At 40.4% G+C, this 10,097-nt stretch overlaps 2 pseudogenes; both read right to left on the reverse strand.

The window, feature by feature from the left end:
- Nucleotides 1-7,546: 7,546 nt before the first annotated feature.
- LOC125617674 lies at nucleotides 7,547-8,069 on the reverse strand (annotated as a pseudogene).
- Nucleotides 8,070-8,169: 100 nt separating this feature from the next.
- Nucleotides 8,170-8,716, reverse strand: LOC107160447 (annotated as a pseudogene).
- Between the last annotated feature and the right edge of the window lie 1,381 nt (nucleotides 8,717-10,097).

The following is a 10,097-nucleotide window of genomic DNA, read 5'->3' on the forward strand; positions in this document are numbered from 1 at the left end:
TCCACCACACGCTTGGCTACAACCTCTGGGACCAACACCGCCTTCACCTCATACCATAGTGTGTCCACAAAAGTCTCTTTGACAAGTGCGGACTCTGAGCACTCCATGGTCACCATGATGCTGGCTGAGAATAACACATTTGTTCCTACCTCAGTCCCCATCACAGCATCTGAGGTGACTGCATCCTCCACAACAACATCTGTGCCCACTACTGTCCTTTCTACAGTCCCCAAAAGCACTGGAGTCTCAGAGACCACTACAGCTTCCACTATTGGAACTGCTGCAGAGTCTGTGACCACAAAGCACTCCACCACAGGATCTGAAATCTCTCCCACTGAGACAGTGCCTAGCACATTGTCCACCACTGTCTTTGAGAACAACTCAGACTCTAAAAGCACCCTGTTCTCTACAAGGCACTCTGTGTCCACTACATCCTCCATCACAGGAATATCAGTGTCCATGCCAAAATCTACCATGAGCCCAGAAATCACCAGAGCCTCTACTGCAGTCTCTGAGACCACTTCTATCTCCTCCAAAGGTATGTAAGCACTGTCAACCACCACCTTCTCGCCTGTTTCTCTTTTCTCTACACTAGCCTGTTGTCAAGTCAGAGGTAGGTATTATTTCCTCTCCTTGAATCTCCCTTACTTCCATGCTGCTTCATTTAGTTTCAACTCCTTTCATTCTAATCAGAAATATTTATTTGCATATATCCCCATCTGCTACTCCACCCTAGGACAAGTAATATTCTTTAACCTATTCTGTCCAGCCTAACACCTGTGACACCACACATCATGTTTCACACATTGTTCCCTTGTCCAGAGTTTGGTAAACCATACTTCATGGGTCAAGTCTCACCAGCTATTATGTTTTGGTAAATCAAGTTTTATTGCAGCATGCTTGTGTTCATTTGCCTATTGTTTCCAACTGTTTTCCAGTTCTTTAGTGTAGTTTCAACAGTCATATCCCCCAAACAAACTGGAATATTTACTAGCTGGCCCTTTGCAGAGAAAGTTTGCCAAATCTTACTCTATGATAAAACCAAAGTTAATATTTCATCCTCTGGCTCTTGATCTGAATAAGACCACATCTGCCCTTGCCACCAACACTGGTGTTGGGTTTCAGTCTGTCCCCCTGTTCTGAGCACACTCACTTCGATTCCAGTGATTTGTGTATCATTTTAACCACTTTTGATCTAGTTATATCTGTTGCTAGCTAAGCCATTACCATCACTGCCTCTGCCAAATTGGAGTCTGTTCTCTTGTCTGAGTTCACCTTCTTCTGTCCCTGTGGTCAACCTCCTCCTCATGAGTCAGGTTCTTCCACATCTGTTCCAAGCACACTTACCTCTACTTTGTTGACCGCAGTTGTGTTAGATGATGTCACCTCTGCTCCCAGCCGTGGTCACAACATGGCTATGAACAAATCTGACCACTTCATCTCCTCCTCCCACATCCTCCTTATACCCAGTAACCACAATCACAAGAGAACAATGACCTACCACTTTTTTCCCAGTCTACCTACTGTCTTTGGGTGACTACTTTTTAAGTTGACTAGACTTTCTTCTGCAACAATCACAGTCATCTCCTAAACCTTCTACCTCCTCCATCACCAGCACCATCTATGAATATATTGTACATCCTCTTCTCTAAAATGCTGACCTCTATTCTGGGGACCATAGCCACAGAGAACTACTTCCTATCATCTCTCCTTCCCCACAACCCTTTCTTCAAACCACCACCACCACCAGAGCCATGTTATATTAGACCCCCTTGGCTCTAAGGACACCCACCTCCCCTTTAAATGTCTCCATTATAAATGCATCATCTTGATTAACCCGTTTCCTAGGCACCAGGACCAACCACCCACATTTTTGTCACCACAGCTCCTGTAAGGAACCCCATGACCTTTGCTACCAGCAATGCATTGCCTGGAATATCCCTGAATACCTCTGGCCTGGCTGCATCCACTCTTGGAGCATCATCTACCTCCTCAGTCCCAGGTGTCATGACCACCATAGTGTCTATCCATGATTCAACTGTCATTCCTGGAGCCAGCGCCACCTCCCGTACAACAAGCTCAGTGTCCATGGGCACAAATAAAATTAGCATGAGCCACATTCCAACAAATGTGGTCAAACCAAGTGGATATTTACAGCCCTGGGCCATCATCCTCATTGCTCTGATTACTGTTGTGATGGGTATTATCCTGTTAGGAGGACTCTGCTTTTGTCTGGTGAGTATCTAGGATGGGTTAATTGGGGAGTCTGATGAGGAAGTAGATCATAAATAACAATGGAATTCATGTAAATAATCCTTGGAGTATCCAGAAGAATAAGATGGTGTGTAGAGAGAAAAACCATGTAGCATGATATAAAGACCAGAGAGAATCAGTGAGAGTGAGCGTTAAAGTTGTAAAAAGAATAAAAAGATGAATTGGGGTCAAAATGAAAGGAAATTGTTTGAATGAAACAACATCTGGGAGTCAGAATATTTTAGCCCTAGAAGAAGAATCTCCAGGAATTGAGGAATCTTTAGGTTGTTGCTTTATTTACTGATTTCTATTATAAATCTTATTATCCATGGGACACTGCTCTTTGGATGCTCTTGCACAAGTAGAGACAAATACTCTTCTCTTGATTCTCCTTAGGTCAGCTGTAGATTAGAAATGTCAAAACATTTCACTAAATACTGAGGAAGAACAAAAGGGAAATAAACATTAAAAAATCAGCATATGCAGTGACACATTAATGTATATAGCAGCATAATTCACAACATCTAAGCTATGGAACAAACCTAGGTGTCCTTCAACAAATGAATGGATAAAGAAATTGTGATGTAAATACATAATGGAATATTACTTAGCCATAAGGAAGAATAACTTTATGACATTTGCCAGTAAATGGATGGATCTGGAGACTATCACACTAAGTGAAATAAGCCAATTTTAAAACACCAAAGGTCAAATATTTTCACTGATACATGGAAGCTAAACCACAGTAAAGCAGAGGATAGAACCTTTCTGTAGATAAGGCAATGGGCAACAAAGAGAAGAGAAGAGGGGTAGGAATAAGAAATACAGTAGAATAAATCTAACATATTTTTCCTATGTGCACATATGAAAATACCTAAGTGAATCCCCACCATTGTGTCCACCAACAAGAATGGGGTTCTAATTAGAATAAGATATATTTCATGCTTGTATAATTGTATCAAAATGGATTCTACTGTCATGTATAACTAAGAGGAACCAATTAAAAAACGAAAATAGTAACCACTATTTTTTTGGATGATATAGTTATCCAAAAAAAAAAAAAAAAAAGTGCAGGTTCCAACTGTGTGACATCTACCAAGTTTTTGTTTTGTTTTGCTACTGAGGATTAAACTCAGGGATTAAACTCCTGAGCCACATCCCCAGACCTATTTTGTATTTTATTTAGAGACAGAGTCTCACTATCTCACTAAGTTGCTTGGTGCCTCACCTTTTCTGAGGCTGGCTTTGAAATCGTAATCCTTCTGTCTCAGCCTCCCAAACTGCTGGGACTACAAGCATGCACCACTGTGTGGCTTTTTAATAAATTTCTGGTACTCATGAGTACTCTGCTATTTCTTGTTTGATTTGTGGTAGTTACTCTCTTATCTCCCACTGCATCTCTGCTTTCAGAACTTGATCTTTCTTTGAACACATATTTTTCTCAAACTAGTCTTACATTTATGATTTTTTTTCTCTTTTCTTATAATTTGTGAGTAAGCTCACATGTGAAGAATAAAGCAGAGAATAAATAACTGGCAAGCTGAGGCCAAGTCATATAGGTCCACAAGAGATCCCTATGATCCACTGCATCTCTTTCCAACTCTGAGTTTAATGACTTCACATTGGTAGTTTGATATACTCTCTGGTGGAAGTATTTATATCATGGAAATTAACAAACACTACAAAACAGAATTTTTTCAGTTGTTAAATGATGACGAAGATATCATTGGTCCAAATGACAAATTAAAAACATATTATACAGCCGGGTGTGGTGGTGCACAACTGTAATCCCTGCAGCTCAGGAGGCCAAAGTAGGAGGACCACAAGTTCAAGTCAGCCTCAGCAATGGTGAGGCGCTAAGCAACTCAGTGAGATCCTGCCTCTAAATAAAATACAAAATAGGAGTGGGGAAGTGGCTTAATGGTTGAGTGCCCGTAAATTCAATCCCTGATACTTCCCAAAAACAAAAAACATATTATGCCAACAAAAGGTTGGCATATGGTAGTCAATTTATGGGAATTCCCAGCCGCCCTCCCTATTTAAGTTCCAAAATTAATTCACACTATCTAGAAATGACTTCCTATATGACTTTATAATTTTACATGCCATGTCAAATGGTAATGAGAACTTACATTAATTAGTTGTTTGTATGAGGCTTGGGGCCGTGTTTGAAATGTATTGTCATTTAATCAGCTCTGCAATTCGGATCTGGAGCTCCATTAGCTGCCTCAGCACAGGCCCTGAGTGACAGATCTGGGACCCTGTCCAGGCTGATTTGGTTCTGGATTTCATGCCAGTGATCTCAAGATGGTATAGGGACAGTTTTCTGAAGGCCTGTCTCAGTCTCTTAGCTGACAAAGTGAAAGACTGTCTTTCAGGTGGGTCTCTGTGCCTTTCACACAGGGATGTGGTTTACCTTTGTCTTGAAAGTCCAACAATATGTAACCTGACCATGCTGCTGCTGAGCCAGGGCCTGAGTGTTCACATAAAGAGGGTATATTAATATAGTGTCAGGGAGTTTGATTTCTAGAGAGAATACGAATGAAATAACAAAGAGAGAGAGAGAGAGAGAGCACAGTAAGGATGATGGTAAGAAAAGACATAGTTTTGAAAAATAAAAATCTCACATTGGTGAAACAGGCTTGTATATTATAAGAGATAGCACTTAATTTTTATATATTTTTTTTCTTTCAGAGGGACTTTTACTTCCCTGTGAGAAACAGAGGTACTTATTACCCCCATGACCACAACCTTGGCCTTAGTCTTGACCTGGACTTAGGCCTGGGCTCTGGAATAGTCCACAGCTTGGAAAATGAACTGAACCCTGGAAGAAGACTTGGGATTGGACCTGCAGGAGCACATGGCATTGGACACAGCATGGGTGATGGAGATGGTCATGGAATGAACCACTGTGGGAGTGATGGCTATGGAGGAGGTCACAGCAATAGCCATGAACACAGAGGAGGCCATGGAGGAAACCATGGAGTGGGACATAGAGGGAGTCACCCCGAAGGCCATGACAGTACAAGATGGCTGTGGCCATAGACTGGATAATGGAAAATATTGTCGGTGGGGCAGAGAAAGCTTGGGGTAGGAGGGAGTCATGGAGAAAAAATTCTAGATTGAGTTCTAACTTTGCTGTGTTCCCTTGAGTATATTACTTAACCTCTTTGTGCCTCTAGTGTCCTGGTATGTGAAATGGAGATAGTGACACTTTCCCCACAGGGTTGTTGTTAAGGAGATACAATGGACTAGCATGTGTGAAATGCACACACAGGGCCTGGCACAAAATAAGTGCTTAATTAATATTAACTATCATCCTTATAAATTTTAGCTACCACCCCATCTCCAAGAGACAAAAGCACACCATGAATGTATCATTGAGACCATGTGCACATTCATTCCTATTTGTTCTTTCAGTTTTCCCGTTCCCCCCCCCCCTTCAGAGCTTAATATTTACCAATTGCTATTCCAGGAGCTTTTGAATATAATATAATTTATCTCCAAATAATTTAGTGAGGAAAATATCTTTATGACCTTGAGGTAGACTAAGATATTTAAGCATAAAACAAAAAGCACTAATTATAAAATAAAAATTTGATGATTAAACTTCATTAGAGTCCGATATCAGAATTACTGTTATAGGCTGATTTGAAAGTTAAATTGGGTTGATGTCATCCTGCTCAGATATCTCACCCTATGCAGAATTGGGCCCCCTTTCTGCATGAGCCTACTACATTGAGGCTGACATCTTTACCTCATCCACTTGCATCTGGAGCACAATGTCTTTAAACTATGGAGCTGTTGCTTACTTCCTGAGTAGGTATGGGATGTGCCAATGTGGAGAACTTGGTAACACTATATGAAATGTGTCTTATGATTGTACTTGCCTTTCCCACCCCCCTTATTTGTGTTTTTTTCTGTTTTTAAGTGGCCTCCTCACCCATGTTCAGTATCTCGGTTGCAAAACTGTCTGCTTTGTGCTCCCTTGGCCCTGGCTAGAATAAATCCTTTGTCTTTGTTTCAAAAAGACCCAGAATATTATTTGGGATTTTGGATTAGTGCCTTAAAAATATCCTTTTTTTTCTTCTTATAACTTTTATTTCTTCTATTTTACAATAAAGCATGTATTTGTGTATCTATACAATGTGAACCCACATTTCCAAGGGAGGGAGAAAAGAATATGGATTGTTAAAATAGAAACTTTGCACTGAAGATTCGAATCCAAGATTAAAATACTAATACAGATTGACTGACAGCCTGAAAGATGGTCTGATGCCTACTTAACTGTAGGCTACTGTGCTTTAAATGTAGGAAAACCCCTAACCTCACTCACAGAGGAAATAGACAATAGGAGCTACTGTTCACAGCTGAGCCTTGTGCTTAACTGTGTATCTGCTGTTTCCAACAATAATCCTGCCCAGTACATGTTATCGCTATTTTCTAGATGAGACAGAGTTTACATAATTGAATCCAAGTCTGCCGACAAGCCCTTCTCTGGTAACAGTGACCTGAAAGTCAAGTTCTACAGAAAGGTGAGCAAGATGCCATCTTGGTATAAATAACAAATTGCAGTAAACTGACCCAGAAACAGAGAGAAAGGTATCTAAGAATATTTATTGGTAAAGGGCAAGTGTTTAAAGATGAGCCAAGTTCCACTGCTGCCTTCAACAAGTAAATGCTTGACAGTTATAAAAATCCAGAGAGAAACCTATTCTACACAGATATAGGTATATTTATCAAACACAAATCTAACCAGGTTTAAATTCTGAAAGTAGACCCTTCAGATAAGTAAGCCTCCTGATACTTTTTCAATTTAAAAAACTTCAACAGCTGGGTGCAGTGGCACACACCTGTAATCCCAGCAACTCGGGAGACTGAGGCAGGAGGATCTCAAGTTCAAAGCAAGCCTCAGAAACTTAGTGAGGCCCTATGCAATTTAGCAAGATCCTGTTTCAAAAAATAAAAAGGGACAGGGATGTGGCTCAATGGTTAAGCACCCCTGGGTTCAATCCCCAGTACCAGAAAAACAAACCAAACACCAAAACAACAACAACAACAACAAAATTCTTAACAGATGATGAAGTCATGCATCTACTCAGCTCTGGGTGAAGCCTGAGTTCAAAATGGAAAGTGGACACTTGCTCACTCCTCTACCTGCTCCCCTTCTCTAACATAGCTTCTGAGTCTCTCAGCCTTTCCTTGGTGATGAATAGCAAGTAGCCCATTTCCCCAGATGCTCTTTAATAACAATAACACTGGTGTTTGAACTTGTAACTTTAAACACCTATAATTAGGATTTGGGAGCTTCTGGAACCATAACCTTGACCTAGCCTTCCATAACAGTCATTTTACTTTCTATTACACAACATGACACAGCAATAAAAGCAACAAACCACTTCAGCTTTTTTACTTCTGCAGAATCTAAAGCCACTTCTCCAATATATAAAGGAACAGGAAAGTTAATTTCCTGGGAGAGAAATACACAGCTTGGTCCTGGCATTTTAGTACCCAAGAGAGCTGAGATAAGTCCATTGATCAAAACTCCATGTAAAATTGTCCTTCCAAACTTGATGTGTTTAGCAAAATCTTCATTTAAATGCAAAGGACTGACATCTCCCATTAATTCTGAGAAGGCAGCCGCGTCCCCTCTGTGTGAAGGCCCTGCTGAGTTCAGCCCGGTCCCCAACTCTCATGTGCACATGCTGCAGGAGCTATCTGCTCCACAGTGGTTGACTCAGGCAGAATCGCCTTTGAAGTCCACCCCACCAAAGGCAATAGTTGGATATTACTGGGAACATCTTCAGCATCCTCATATTTCATCCATGGGAGCTTCTAGCCTGCTTCTGTTTTCAAACTATGCAGCCACCGAAAAGTACTTTTGAGAACAGAGGGAAGTTTTTGAAATTGAAGACAATTCAATCCAATACTAGTTCCCTACTATTACCAGATAATGCGAGGAGAAATGGAGAAACCTGAATCACTCTGAAAGCACAGGTTTTGCCCTTGTAAGATCCTAACAGGGCTAAAGAACTCCACAATTTGACTAGACCACTGCTACATATTTTCAGGATGGCTGACAAGGTCTTCTCTTCACAGGTCAGGACATCCAGAGGTAAGGCAGCACCAACCTCCCCATACAGGTCCTTTAGGGTAGAAATAAGCAGCTGTTTGAACTGTGCACATTCAGAACAACTCCATGATCTTGAAATTTCAGGCAGACTTTCATGTAGTGATACTCAGAGGGATTTTTGTAAACTATTCTTTCATATGTGGTAGCTAGTGCTGGCATCTTTTTCAGTGCTGATCACATCCACTGTCCATTGGACTATCTTTCCGCCTCCTCTGACTCCGGTCGGCTGCAAGGATTTGCCAAGGTTTGGTGATCCCATGCAGAAGCCAGGACCTAGGACTGGAAACTCCTGGTGTGTTTACGTTTGGTTGCTCCCTAACCCCAGATGAGAGGTGGGTCCTTAATAATATCTTTGAGAAAACAAAACAAAACAAAACAAAAAGTCAAAGGCAGGAGAAGATACTGCAATACATCCATATGACAAAGAAATTATATTCTGAATATAGGAGGACTATAGATAATAAGAAAAGACTATGCAATTTAAAAATGGGTACAAGATTTGACAGAAGGATATCAAAATGGTCAGTGAACATCTGAAAAGGGACTCAATATCATTGCTTATCAGAGAAATGGAAATTCAAACCCTAAGGAAATATCACTACACACCCAGGACAATGCCTAGAATTTTAATGATTGACAATAGCAAGTACTGACGAGGATGGTGAACAACTACAACTCTTATGCATTGTTACTGGGAGAGTAAATTGATTTGCTCAATGTTTGGCAACACTAAAATTAAACACACATATACTCTGTGACTCTGCAATTCCATTCTGAGTGCATATATACCTTATATAGCAGAAATAGTAGAAATGAATACCTACATCCACCAAAAGACATGTATGATAGCAGCTTTATTTATAAGAGCATCGTATTGGAAATTTCCCAAAGTCTTAAACTTAGAATAAGTAAGTAAATTATGACACAGCCCTAAAATGGCATACTACCTAATAGTGAAAAAATAATGAACTATTGAATCATGCAAAAACATTAACAAATTTCACAGATATAATGTTGAATAAACAAAGTCAAAGCAGCAGAGCACATATTGTATAATTCCATTCACATGCAGTTTAAGAACATGTAAGTTAATCTACTGTGATAAAGGACAGAAGAGTAGCTGTCTTTGGGGAAAACACTGACTGGGAGAAAGCACGAGGGAGGATAAGAGTGTTCTATACTTTATCTGGGCAATGATTACATGGATATATACATGTGTAAAACTTCACTGAAATGTGCACGTGAGATTTGTGGATTATGTTGTGTGGAAGTTCTACTTGTTTTAAAAATGAAAAGGGAAATCTCTGTGACCTTTTTTCCCCCCCGTCATTATAATTTCCTTGGTCAGAAGATGTGGTCAGGGATACATGCTGATAAATGAAGCATTAAATACTTCCAGCGACAGCAGTGCCAGTGGAAGCTTTGTGGACAGGGAAGGCACATACCTATTTTAATGAGGACAAATCACTACTCCCTTCAGGTTGGAAGAGATTCAATGTCGTCAACCTGACACCTCTCTGGAATGGTGCCATACAGCAGGGTCAACACAGATTTCTGCTGTTAGCTAGCTAGGCACTTGGCGGTGGAAGTTTGTTTTTGGACCACCTTATTGAGTCCTATATAACCTCAGTCCCTGCCATGGAGCCTGCTTTATTTATTTTTTCTAGATGAACACATTTTACTCATTATTATATATTTTGCTTCTACTGTG

The sequence above is a fragment of the Marmota marmota genome, unplaced genomic scaffold (genome assembly GCF_001458135.2).
Source record: "Marmota marmota marmota unplaced genomic scaffold, marMar, whole genome shotgun sequence".
Lineage (NCBI taxonomy): Eukaryota > Metazoa > Chordata > Mammalia > Rodentia > Sciuridae > Marmota > Marmota marmota.